General features: G+C 42.0%; 1 long non-coding RNA gene across 2 annotated transcripts in view; it reads right to left on the bottom strand.

The window, feature by feature from the left end:
• Positions 1-13,407, bottom strand: part of LOC130259274 (uncharacterized) — a 68,237-nt gene extending 54,830 nt beyond the window's left edge. The window contains exon 1 of one of the 2 annotated variants that reach the window (XR_008841605.1): positions 13,339-13,399. This is a non-coding gene — a long non-coding RNA (uncharacterized LOC130259274). Of the gene's footprint in view, positions 1-13,338 lie in introns of both variants that reach the window. The other variant, XR_008841606.1, reaches the window with a different exon arrangement.
• Positions 13,408-13,900: the final 493 nt, after the last annotated feature.

Raw genomic sequence — 13,900 nt, forward strand, 5'->3', positions numbered from 1 at the left:
ATGCCTGCTGGCTAGCTGCCATTCCTCACTGGGTTTTGGTCCAGCTCATGGGCATTTGCTCAATTCCATGTGTTCCAGTGCTTAGCCCTTGGCCCCAGAGAATACCGTGTGATTAATGCATCAAAAGGCTTGTCTTAAAACCCTCCTCCCCTCGCTTTCCAGCCTTTTATTCTCTCAGTTACATTTTCTCTTTGTTCCTTTCTGCAAACCCTAGTGTAAATGTTTTTTGAGTAATTAATGTGTCAAATACCAGACCTGAATTTTCATGGGCAATTAGTGGGCTGAGTAAAGCCAGCAAAACGCATTTCAGTTTTAATAGTGAATTGTGGCTCATTTGCTGTTTTGCAGAAATATATCCTGGAATACTGAGAGCTTCATAGGACTGTATATTTTTTATTTCTGTTTCATCTACCAAAGCTCCCTCTCCTTTTCTATTTTTCACCACGTACAAGATGCTGCTTGTAGTCTATTACAATTTGCATATTGTCCTTCTGCCTCATCGATAATTGATCAGGTTAACATCTGCTTTCTGCTGGTGCCAGGAGAAATTTGTTTGTTTGCACAGGACTGTGTAATTCCTCAGGGCCCTGCAGAATTGCAGTTCCCAAAAGAGAGGTGCCATGTGTCCCCCCAGCAGCACAGGGCACACAGCCTGCCCTGCAGAGCTCAGGAGAGGCTCCAGGGCTCCCAGCTGAATTACACATGGTGGCTCAGCAAAGCTGGCTGTTGTGGGCAATGCAAGAGCATCATAAATAGGATTACACAGGAGCCTCACACTTCCCCAAGTCCTCTGGAAGCATGAGACATCCCTTGTGAGGAGAGCAGGTGAGGGCTCCAAGAGCTGCCTGGAGAGAAGTGCTGGTGTGCAGCTTTACCAGTGGGACATGTACTTTCAACCAATTTATAGGTGTGGAAACTACATTGCTTTGATATTGCAGGGCTATTAGAAAGACTTTTATTCTCTCCATGGTTTCTGGGGATTCAGCTGTCTCATTCAAAAAATACCAGAATCTGAATCAGTTCAGCTTAGAGACAAGCAGTCAAAATGATTAGCAAGGCAAGGAGCTGGTTCAGTCTCAAGGACACAGCATAGTAGTCTGAGTGGCACAATCCATCACAGGTTGGATGTACCATAATTGCACACCACAGATTTGTAAATAATCTCTTTCTTGGTGTCTGTGTTGACAAGGAATAATACATGTGAGAGCTCCCTTGGTAGGTTACCTTCTGGCTAAACACACCATCCTGACACTTAAGGGTACCCAGTGCACCTTTAGGAGGTTCCTGAGGACATCAGAGGAGGATGAGATGGAACAAGGCAGTGCAGCAGAGGCATGCCATGACCTGGAGGGCAGGCTGACCTTCCCACCCAAAAGAACTGCCTTTCTTGGGCACAGATAAAAGGGTTTAGATCAGGGCAGAAGTGTGAACCAAGGCTTTCAATGTGCTGCTCTGTTTTCTTGAATCCACTGTGCCTTAGAAGGAATAGATATGTTTTCATTAAAAAGACTGCCACTCTCATTGGAATCCACATTTTCAAGCACACCTAGATAAACCCCTACTAACACCAAAACACAGATTATCACTGCTGCACAGTAATGAATGCAATGTCCCTTCAGTGCCATCAGCCACAGGTAGAGTAGGGGAGGACTGTCACACAAGGAGTGACACAAGGAGTGCATGGGAGGGACAAATGTGCAGATCATGCTCTGGTCATCCATAACAAAGAATGAAGATCAAAAGTGCAGTTACTGAGGAGAGCAGGATGAGAGATAATTTGTCAGCCATCAACACATAATGCCACATAGGACAACAATTTCTAAATGCAGTTTTGGTGATCAGTTTGAGACAAAATGTAACCTCTCTATTCTTTGGAAGGTATCAAGCACACACCTCAAAGAGTAAAGCCCTCTGCAGGTACCTTTACTTCAACTTGTCTGACTCCATATCACCAGCCCAGGGTCCTCCTGTGCAGGACACTGTAACTGGACCCTTTGCTCACCTGGATGTATTTGTTCCTGTCAATTACCTGCTGTTGTAGTGTTATAAAACCCCTGTGTCACATACACAGGGATACTAAGGATACTTTTCCACATTTCACCTACTCTATACATGGCTGTGCAGCTGTTTCTGTTGATACTCATATTAAAAACCCCAGAAATTCATTCCAGAAAGAAGACCTTTCTCCTCATTTCAGATATATGATTCACAACCCACTTCTTCCTCCCCAAGACCTGTACTGTGGGCAATAGCATCTCTAATAAGCATAAGGGAAAATAAAATACATCAAGGAGGATCAAGCAGAGTTGCAGCAGTCAAACCCCCACACCAGACATGCAGGCAGGTCCCTGCTATGAAGCCAAGAAAGAGACAAAGAAAAATGAGTTGTCAAGGAGATGATTCTACTGAAGAGACTCCTCCTGGAGCTGGACATCTGGGTGCTTCACATGCCAAGTTTAAATCATCAGTCAGTTGGCTGGGGGGGTTGAGGGGTGCAAAACAGGAGGAAATGTTCACTGCCAGAGCTGGGAGGGGGTGCTGCAGCTGCTGGCTCCCCTCTTCCAAAGCTGCTCATCCTCGGGGGGGGCAGAGCAGCACCCCAGCACTTCCCTGCTCCAAAAGGCTTCCCAGCTGCTTTCTGCAGATCCATGTTGCATTTCAAGGCTATAGCTTCTGAGTGTTCCCCCACCATGACAGCAGGTCTAATTTTCTATTTGAATTGCACAGACCTGAAGTAAAGCTCATTTGTATAGATTACAGAAAAACAATGATCCCTGCTCCAAATACAAACTCACATCCTGAGACAGGCAGGTCTCCTAAAGGAGAGCTCCAGCAAAGTTACTCAACCCTATGCCCTTCCATTTTCCAAATTATTCTTTCAGTACTCTTTATTTCTAGACAACTAAGACAGCCAACTCTATGCAAAGACTTTCTGCAAAGAAACTGTTTTATCAGCCCACCTTTTTCAATATAAATTTGGAGCACCTGGTTAAATGTAAACCTGTATGCAAGAAGCCTCTGATCATCACATGGATATCAGCAATGCATGCATGTTCTGTGCACTGCTTTGCACTCTCAAAGCCAGGTTTGAAAGAACAATAAAACACAGAAAATGTGCAACATTAAAACATTAAGCAAAATGAAAGTGCATGGTTTACAAGGATCTGCAAATCCATGCAAGATTAAGTATCTTAATAACTGCAATTGGGGAAGAAAAAAATCTATAGGAGGGGAAAAATATAGTGGTTATCATTTAAGGGAAGTTTACAGTTTTTTCTAGGATGGCAGGGCATGGATGTCATTCATCTTCAGTTTCCCCAATAAGCCTGAATTTGCTGTGTTTTCAAGCTTTGCTCATCACATGCACCATGCTCAGAGCTTGTGTTTTTCTTTAGTTTGCTGATGGTCTTATTATATCCTTATCATGAGAGAAACACTTTATTGCCCTGGTACTAAAATTGTCTCCTGTGAAAGAGGAGAGGTTCTGAAGTGAGGTATAACTTACAGCTTCAGAATACTGGAATAACTTTGGGTACAAATCTGCAGGAGTTTTCTACCTGAAGTCAGAGATACTAGGAACCAGCAAAGGAGGAAAGTCCCAGTTAAGCTCTTCACTTCCTTGAGGAGAGACTGACAAGCACACAACAGGGAGAGCATTACTGGACATGAAATATGTGTGGAAGATGAATTAATGAGAGGGGCTTGGAATCACTGGGGCTGTCCACCTCAATTTCATGCACCTCTCAAACCCAGCAGCATCAGTTTCCCACCATGACTATCTGCTGATCAGGTCACAGCTCAAGATTTCTGAATGCTTCTATTGAAAAGGAAGGGTGTCTACAAAAAAATAACATTGGAGTGAAATACATACAGTGTACCTCAATGTCCATCTGACTAATGCAAGAACAAACATGAAGTTTTTAACGTGGCCCTTCAAGCCAAGAAACTTATGTTAGCTCCTTAATATCACTATAATATTTAGCATAGTCCTTAACCAGCATTTCCAGTGCTCCCTTTGTTCCAATCCAAGACCAGCAGATCCTCTGTCCCTGTTTCTGAGCTCCCATTGCAAACACTCTAAAATCTATTAAATTTGTCTGCCAAAACAGCCAGTTCCCATTGCTAGGACTGGACACTGAAACCATTGGTTTCTGCCCATGAGGTAATCAGTTGTTTCCATGGACTTTGTTTCATGTGTTTTCAAAACCTTTAAGTTTCATTTTTGTTTGAACTAAGACCTGTCAGGCTTTTGGTCAGCTCTGGAATCCTTGTAGTTGTATCAGCACTTCATCCCACTGACAAAATCTCCTGGAACTTACAAGAATATATCAAGAAAAACCCCAAAATTTCAGCCCACTGAAAAATGTATCCTGTACCTGTACAGAAAGAGAAAAATCACCAGAATCTGATAAAAAAAGTTCAAAGACATAAATCAGACTTAACCCTCACTTGCACCTTCTATTAAAGCTTAAACCTGGAACTATGTGCTATTAGCTTGGGTTTTGGTTTAAAAATGAGCTAGCAATGGCACTAGTAACCAAGCAACAGTAATTGCTTCTCTGAGATTAAACCACAACATGACATTAAAGCTCTGCTACTGAACTTCCCTACAAAGGTGCAGAATTTTTGCAGGCAGAAGTTAATTATGTAGAAGGGCAATTTCAATTTAAGTTGCAAGTGTCTCTGAGCTGTATGGAGGCAGGAAACAATGAGGTCAAGAGTTCAGCCTACCTGAGTTTTAAATCTAGAGGAGGATTATTGTAGCTTCCAATTTATAATTGATGCATCCAGCCTCTCAAAATAATTTCAACTAAATCAAAATAAATGACCTTTAAATAACTGCTATCCAATAATATGATTGGACTCCACAGATTTTACCATGGCTGTAGTTGTTAGAATTTCACTTCTGAAGTGACAATACTACCATGAATAAGAACTAGAGGGCATTGTGTATCTTATAACCAAACTAGAAAGTTCGAGCTACTCTTTATGAGTAGTCTCTTTTATCTATTTGCAGAGAACTAGCATGGCCCTTTGTGTTTACAGATATGAAATGACTCCTTTGGATTAATTATTTCAATTTGAGAGAACCATCAGTTTACAAATGATATCTTTTTTTTTTCATAACACATTTGGATACTTTTCTTTTATTTTTTCTTAAATATAAATCAATTAAAACTTATTTGGGTGTTATACAGGTCATGTGATTTTCAGGTAAGAAATATTTAAAGCTGTATCTAGGTTCTAGGTCAATTTTCTGAGGGTAGCTGGAAAAAGGAGAGTGACATTTTGCAATCCACAGTATCTTTTAATATAGAGGGATGGAACAGAGCAAATATAATTTGGAACATCAGCTGAATGTAGAGGAAGTGAGAAGAGGAAGGTGAAAGGAAACACTGAAGGCAAACTAGAATCCTGGAATAGGTAACAGCTTATGAAACTTGGATCTACTTTGCCATGGTTTTCCTGCATGAGCTCTGACAAGACTATCAGGTCTTTTTATGCTTCTGTTCTCCATGTGAAAAATGAGAATATCAATTCTCATTTCTCTCCCTTAGAGGCCAGGGTGAAGATAAACCTTACAGAAAATGCCATGGCCATGAAACCTTAAGCTCCTGAGACAAGCTGGACAGAAAGACAAGATGAGGCTCCAAGAGAACTTGGAGAACAGACCCATCTCAGAAATGAGGGAGCAGCTGCTGGTTCCAGCACTGCAATGCAAACTGACACCAGTTTGGCACCTGTAAATCAGTGACACATGCTGGAGGTGGGCTCTGCTGACTGAGATTCTTGTGCCTGGAGCCAACACCTCTGCCATGGCTGAGGTCATGCTGCTCCCCACCGAGGACACCACGAGTTTCCCCCCTGGTGGCAAAAATTCCTGATATTCTCATAGCTGAGAGTGCAGCAGTGGCTCCTACAGCACGTTGAACCATGCCAAGAGTCTGTTGCTTAAACAGTTTCCTCACACCAGAAGGCACAGAGGCATTTTTGTCACTTGCACAGCAGTTGCCATTAGGAAGTCAATGTTTGCCAACATATCAGCCCAGTAGGCTGCAATTGTTCCATATGCTTAGAATATGGAATTTCTGTGGTAACCGTCAAATATCCAAGTGCTAATAGTGACTGTTCTCCAAATATTGTTATTTCAGCTCCTTTCTCGGAGCCAAGAAGGAAATGGACTTCTCAAAAACTCCTTTCCACCCCTGCCTCCCACTGATTTCCAGTAAAATTCTCTTTTATTTTCTTTAACAGGGTTCATGATACAGCAATTCTGCCTTTCCCTGTTGTCACAGTTCCATTTCATGCCCACTTTTAACAAGACAATGATCACTTTGCTTCTGGAGTATGGGGGAAGAAATCAATGTGTGCTTTTCCTGATACTCAAGTGATGGTATGTGATGAACAGATGAGACCTGAAATGCTTGGCTTTGCCAGGGAGGAGCACATTATGTCAAAAGCAAAGCAAGTATCCAACAGTTCCCAGCTGAATATAGAAGATTACAGTGTTTAGCCTTAACATCTGGAATAGGTCTCCAATTCATAGCTCCAGATCACACTTACTAAGCTCTGACACACTGATATTTGTATTCCAGTATCACAGCTAATTTGAAGATCACTGTTCTGACACAATTTGACTTGGAAAGAAACCTGACAGCAACAAAAAGCTGTTGTTGAAGGCAGCATGGTCTCATGGCCTTGCAGGGAAGACTGAAGGAAGCCAGTCTCCCAGAGATGTGTGTCTGCTCACAGATTTTTGGTTTTCAGGAGATGGGAACTGCAGTGAAATCTAGATGAGCTCAGATGATTTCCTCACCACTGCTCTGCACAGATGTGAACTGGTCCCTCACTGGCAGCATTATGGTCAGAAGCTGAACTCACAACATTAATTTTTCAACATGAGCAGAACCTTCTTACTGTTATTAAACCACCAAATTTTAATTCTGTTTTCTTGCATGTTTCCCTTATTATCTGCATATCAGGCTTGTTTAGTTTTGTGTTTGCCCTCCTTCTTCCCAGAGGTAAAGTGTTCAACTTAAATTTTGAGCACAGATTGCAAAAACATTCCCACTGGACTTACAGACAAGTAATGCTCTTAATTAGAGACAAGCAAACTGATTCAAACTAAATATGAACCAGCCCAGACTTCAGAACCAAGTTTGAAGGGAATTTCTTTATTATCAAAGAAAATAATTTTCTGCCCAGACTCTCTCATTTTTGTTTGTCCTCTCTGACCTCACACTTATTTTTGGAACCCTTTGTCTGACACACTGTAGACAGAACATCCAACTACTTTGTTCAGTAATGTCTTAAAAAGGTAATAACTGTGATATAAGGTTAGATGTTTCCTGGATCACTGGTTAGCAGTCACTGTCAAGAGCATCCTGGACATTTAAATTCCTCTGAAATTATGTTTACTCCATACATTATTGATATTTATCTAAATGTCCAGTCTTGTGCTGACTCATGCTCCTGGCCCTATCACAAAGGATTTAAGTGATAATAATGGGTAAAGCAACTCCCTTCTATTAAGGTGTTTTTTTTTTTAGTATCACATTAAATGCTGAAAAAAGTCCTGATGCTGACTCTCACTTCCCTGAAGCTTGAGGTCTGCAGGAGAAGATGTGGGATTTAAATACAGGGACCAATATGTACCATGTAAAACATGCCAAGCCTTTTAGAAAAGGGGTGACTGAATGAAGCCATGTTAATCAACATACAGAGACCAAAAGAATACAACATTTTGGAATTGCCTTTCCCTTTCTGGCCAGGAACAATAATATTAAATGGCTTGGGATGGAGGGCAGAGAAAGCTGGAAGTGTGCATCACAGCAGAACAGCACAATGGATGCCAAAACCTTGCACACAGTTTCTACCCTCTGCTCACTGTCTGACCTTGAGAGTCTCCCTGCCTCCTTCCCCTGGCAGAAAAGACTTTCAGTGTCTTTTCTAAGCCACTTCAAGATCTGCATAGGAAAATTGTTATTATGTAATTCCCATTCACTGAAATATAAGCAAAATCAAAATAACCATCAATGTCAGATTATAGTTTTATGGCATGACAACACAAATAATGTTTGCACTCTCTGTAACACAAACCCATAAATCCTCAGTGGATTAACCTTTCAGAAACCCTTGCCAACTGTTCCTGCCACTACAGCACAATTCAAAATCTCAAGCTGCCAAAGAGCTCTGTTGCTGTTTTCAGAATGCTGCAATCAATCATGTTAAGGAAGGGAAGATGAGAGAGCAGATCAAGCAGAGACAGAAATGTTAACTTTAGAAATAAGCTTCTAACTTTAGTTTTTACTGGAAAAAACCAAACATAACTTAGAAAACTGAGAAGCTCCCTCAATTTCCCCTGCTTGAGTGGAAGATCATTTCAGCTTTGTTGGACTCTTCAGCTCATCACACCAATGTCTGTCCTACAGCACCACTTGTGCTTGAGGGAGTGCAACCAGCACAAACCCCAAATGGCACAGGTGAGAGCAGCCCCTGCTAGAGCTTCAGCTCCTGGAAAGAGCAGGAGCATCAATTCCTCTGGAAGAGCCCACATTCAGAAATGCTCTGATCAGTGCTTGTTGATGCTACATCTGGACTCTCCCCCTTTTGTTAAATCAGTGAGGCAGCAATGCAATTGTGCCCCAAGGAGCTCAGAGTGAGCTGCAGGACTATCCAAGAGCTGCAGAAGGATCCAGCCAGGCCACTCATGCCAGAGGGAACTTCCTGCAGGAATTTCCTGCAATCTTGTGCTGTATTTTTATAAATCTCTGTGTTTCATGGCTCTATAGAGCAAGAAGGATTACAGCCCAAATCTCTGTGTGTGCACGTGTATGCTTTATATTGTTTATGCTATACATAAAATCTGTGCAAGGCATGCACACACACCAACACTAAAGTTTGGCTGTCTAATTTTTATCTAGACAAAATCTGCATATATCTGTTAACCTACACACACAGGCCTGTTAGACAGGGCTCTGTGAACGTCAATATAAGTTAATTAATCTTAGGCAATGATATTCCTATAAAAGAATGCATTTTTTTTTTTCAGATATAAATACAGTATTGTCTTGTTTCAAGCACTCATGGGCTTCATAGTTTCATCAAATTTTTATTTTCCTTTTCTCCCTAGGGCAGAATGCATGAATGCCACTGTCATAAAAATTAATGGAAAGGAAAAAGAAAACAAACCAAACCTAATTCCAGCCTGGTCAGACTAATGATGTGGGTGATGTTAAATGAAACCAGAGGAGAGAACATGCAAAGGTGACCAGCACTAAAATGAAATCCCAGCTCCCAAACCCCTGGTATAAGGCTTTCACCAGAGATTCACTGCAGATCCACTCCCAAAGTGGGCTGAGGGGTGACACCAGAGCTGAGGCCCATGACAATACAGCCTGAGAGCCACTGATATAAGCTCTTCTGATAACTTTCAATATCTAACTTCTAGCCTGTGTGAAAGGGGGAAATTGCATATACTTGCTTGTCTCCTGGAGTGGTCACACAGCTCACTAAAGGCTTCAAAATCAGGAGCAAACACTATATAAAAAATAACTTTTAGGCCTTAGAGTCATAGGTGTTTGATGAAAGGAAGAAAGAGCAAAAGACTGAAAGCACTTTCTGGATTTCTAGATGTGCTCAGATCATTTGTTCTGATTATACATGAACATCCTATTACACCCATTGTGTGAAAAAAAAAACCTCCAAAAAACCACACCACGATAATTACAATCCATGAATTAGTGATGTGAAAACAGCAACATTCATAATAAACTTTCCACCTGGAGACATCCAAACTTTGCAGTCTGTCATTTGCTCCATTTTAATACCAAGAAAATGCCGTGGACTTGAAGGGAGTCACAGGTTCTGTAGGTCCTGCTTTAGCAGGAGCTGATCCCATGAACCCATTCCTGCTGGATCTGCAGACACTGAGCCTGGAGCCAGGGGTGATGCCTGAGCCTGGAGGGCTCAGCCAGTCTGCTCAAGTGCTGCAGCTTGTGCCTGTGCCTTCCCTGGACACCACAGTTCCCTCCAAACCAAATCCAATGGATGTTACTCATTGCTGATTTCCTGTGCCACTGCAGAATATACAAGAAATAAACCCAGCTTGCTGTAACCAGATAACCCTCAAGGTTTATATAAATCATGTGTACCTGCTTTAAAGTTCTCCTAAGGTCAAAGGAATAGCAGAGATACTATCCAGCAATCTTCACGTATTTCTTGTTTTCAATGTCCTAATGACAATCCCTGCATCTGTGGATGCAAGATTTCTCACAAAGTTATTTCCTTGCATTACCAGTACAGGTTTCAGCCCCTGCCTGTGTGTGCCATCTGCTCTGGGAGGGTCTGGAGGCTGTGGATGGAGCTGGGGAATGGCTCTGCCCTCTTGTCAGGTTCAAATGCCTGACACATGCACACAGCACACCCGAGGAGCTGTGCCAGGGATGGCCTGATGTGCTAGTAGCCAAGAGAAGCAACCTCTGCATGCCAGTTCCCAGCACTTATTGCTGCTGTCAGACACCTCTGCACTGATTTACAGGCACTCAGCTTTGATGGGAGTGAATTTGTTTCTCTCGGGGTCAGACTGAGAGTAAGAGTGAGCTTACATTGATCCAAACACGCTCACAAAAGACACAGGAAAAAGACAAAGTACCAGTTCAAGCTACATTCCTTGCTAGGAAATAGTTTTCAAGGCTAAAAATAAAAAAACAACTCCACAGTCTCATCAAAAACCATGGGGAAAACAGCAACATGCTTGCTCACATGGAATTGGAGCTGTGATGCAAACAGTGGGAATATTTCATGCAAACATGGAAACAAAACATCAGTGTAATTTGAACTTCTAGAATTGAAAAAAAAAAAAAAGTATGCTTTATTCTTTGTTGTTTATGCAGCACAATAAGTTTTGCCAGCTCAAAAAAGAAAAAAAAGAGTTATTTCTTAGCTGAAAGACAAAACAGGCTAAATCTGCTCAGAGCCACAGGGCTGCTCCAGGACTGCAGTGGTTTGGACTGAAGGGCCCAGAGAACCCCCTGCAGAAATTCATGCTGGGAGGCTTGAGAAAGAGGAAATTAGTTTAAGGAAACAACTCTGTATTTGGCAGAACTAAATAATCTGGAGTTGATTTGAAACACCAAACCTCCCTGCTGGCTGGTGGAACAGGAGTGGGGATTCCAGTGGGGAGCACAGAGCTGCACAGCAAATGGTGAACTCAGGTTTTACTGGATTACTGTAATCATAAATTTCAACTATAATCTCTCTTTCAGATGTAATTTCACCATTTCACCATTTCAGGGACAGACTCTGTTTCAACCACTCCTCAGTGGTTCTCTCTACTCTTTAAATGCTCATAAGCTAATTTCCACATCTACATTTTAATTGGTCATATTAAATTACTTTTGAAACTCTCTTCTATGAAGACAGAAATATGCTATCATTTCTATAAAACTAAACCTGTTTTTAGCAACCCTGAATATCTTTATTTCCCAACTGTGCAGTTGCAGAATCACTCCACCCAAGATCCTCCTCCCAAAAACCCACTCTGATTTCCACCACTTTACTGTTCACAGTGTAATTGTTGGCACTGATTCTTTACCTGCCTTATCCTGCAGTCTCACCTACTCCTATGCAATCCTAATATCTGTGAGCATGAGTTATACCCCCGTGGGTTTATGTGGATGCACATATGACAAAGCAGGAAAATGTGGAGCTCTGAGCCACCTGTGCAGTGCCACAGCCATGGATCCCTGGGGCAGACACAGCAGGAAGCTCCCTGTGCTCTCTGCACACACAGCTCTGCAAAGGGCTGCAAAAATGCCTTTTGTCACACCAAAAACTCCACCCTGTCTCTCCAGGTACAGCTCCTCTTGTGGGGCACATTCATGAGGATTTATTTTCACTGCCTGCACTGTTTCATCTGAAAGTTACCCAGGGTAGTCTGAGATAGATGCCAAATCCAAATTTAGTAGGTAAAACTGGAGGGAAAAAAAAATAAAACAACCTCAAGCCAGCAAAAACCCAAACCCCAAAAGAAAACATCTTGGACAAATGAACATAAATTATAATAAAGGACAGAATTACTGGATAAATGAATGAATATGACTATTTGCAGGAGAAAACACAGCTCTTATGACCCTCAAAGCTACTGCTGCTGAAAGCTCCTTGCTGAGAGCTCTTTGAAGAAACCAACAGCAGAGGGGTAAGTGAGTTTGAGCTGGTACAGTCTGTTTGTATTTCCAGAAGATATCTGGCAAGGGCCCTCATCAAAGGCTTTTAGAGAAGCTGTGCTGTCATGGGACACGAGGGAATGTTCTGTCACAGATAAAGGGGTGGTTGAAAGGTAGGGGCCAAGAGCAGGGCAGCTTTCCAGTACCAAACCAGGCCTGCCCAAAAGGGAGCTCACAAAGGGCACCAACAATGAGCAATCACCCAACAAAGTCTTCTCAGGATACCAAGTTTTCCCAGGTAAAACTAATTTTTTTCCAGGGAGATTGAAAGCCACCTGTGGAGAGGTGCAGGAGGCTCGTGTGATACTGAAATGCAAATCAATTCCTATGCTGATACACATAACACAATGCATGTAATAAAAACTGCCCAGGTTTGCAGACACAGAAATAAGTTCTGAACTGTTCACTGCTGAGACAGAGACCTCAAATTGTGAGAAACTGGTTTAGTGAAAGTGGCAGCCCAGTTCTCAGTCACATCCCAAAAAGAGAGGGAACAGAGAAAGTACCACATCTTTTCCAAAGTGCAGCTCCCACACAAAGAGCTGTCACAAGCCTGACTGCCACCATCCTGCAGAAGAGGTGAAGGAAGGGAGATGACAGAAGTCTATAAAATCATGACTAGCACAGAGAAAGAGCTGACAAAGGAAGCCAACAGCTGCTCCATCTCTATTCTGCTGCAGGAGGGAGGGACAGCCATAACAAAAAGGCAAGTTTTAGAGAAGCAAAAGGAGGTAATACTCCCCAGAATATGTAAAACTTCTGGGGCAGTGATTATGTATATGAGTTCAAATAACAGCTAGAGAAATAACTGGAAGAAAAAGTCACAACAATTTGTAAATACAAAGGAAAACATTAAGCCAGAAGCAAGCAGAAGAGTATTCCAGGATATGTTTGCCTTGTTTCTGATTTTTGCTCTGGCACTGAGCTGGACAGTGGCTGGAATTGCAGCCTGCCCTCCTACAGCCCATTCTATAGGTGGGGAATGTTTTACCTGAGAATTTACACACTAGAGATGAACACACAGTTTTCTGACAGCATTTGCAGTTGTAGGAGGAATGAATCTGACTCCAAGAGTGATGACAGCAAGATCTGACTCCTTTTTCACACTTACCCCTCTGCATTTGCTCAGGGTGCTGGTTTTAGTGCCAGGGCTGGAATGGAGCATCAAGCTCACACCACTGAGAGCAGTGGGGCTCTGTGCTTGGAACAGAGGCTGAATTGGGTGCTCCTTGCTCCTCTGAAAAATGATTTGGATAATTTATTAGTTTAAGTAGCAGCATGGTGTACAAAACCTACACAGCTCAGCTCCTTAACTTTTGGAATTGTGCTGTTCTGTAATGTTGAGATCAGAACATAAAATGAACACTTAGCAGTTTAATTCACCATAAAGAAAGAACTTTATTGTCATGAAATGTTCTTGTTGGAAATGTTGTTTCTTCTTCATTTAGCAAAAATAACAATACCCCAAGGGGAATGTAGTGTTCTGAGAATATAAGCTTCAGACTTAAATAAATAATCCAAACCAAAAATAGTTTTTACACTGATAGCTCAACTCCACAATGTAAAGGTGTTATTGTTAATACTAATTTTAAGACCAAATCTGGATGATAATTCAGTGGCTCTTAGGAGTGCACATAAAACTGGATAATTGACATCCACAGGGTATCCCATTG

Source organism: Oenanthe melanoleuca, chromosome 14, assembly GCF_029582105.1.
Source record: "Oenanthe melanoleuca isolate GR-GAL-2019-014 chromosome 14, OMel1.0, whole genome shotgun sequence".
Classification (NCBI taxonomy): domain Eukaryota; kingdom Metazoa; phylum Chordata; class Aves; order Passeriformes; family Muscicapidae; genus Oenanthe; species Oenanthe melanoleuca.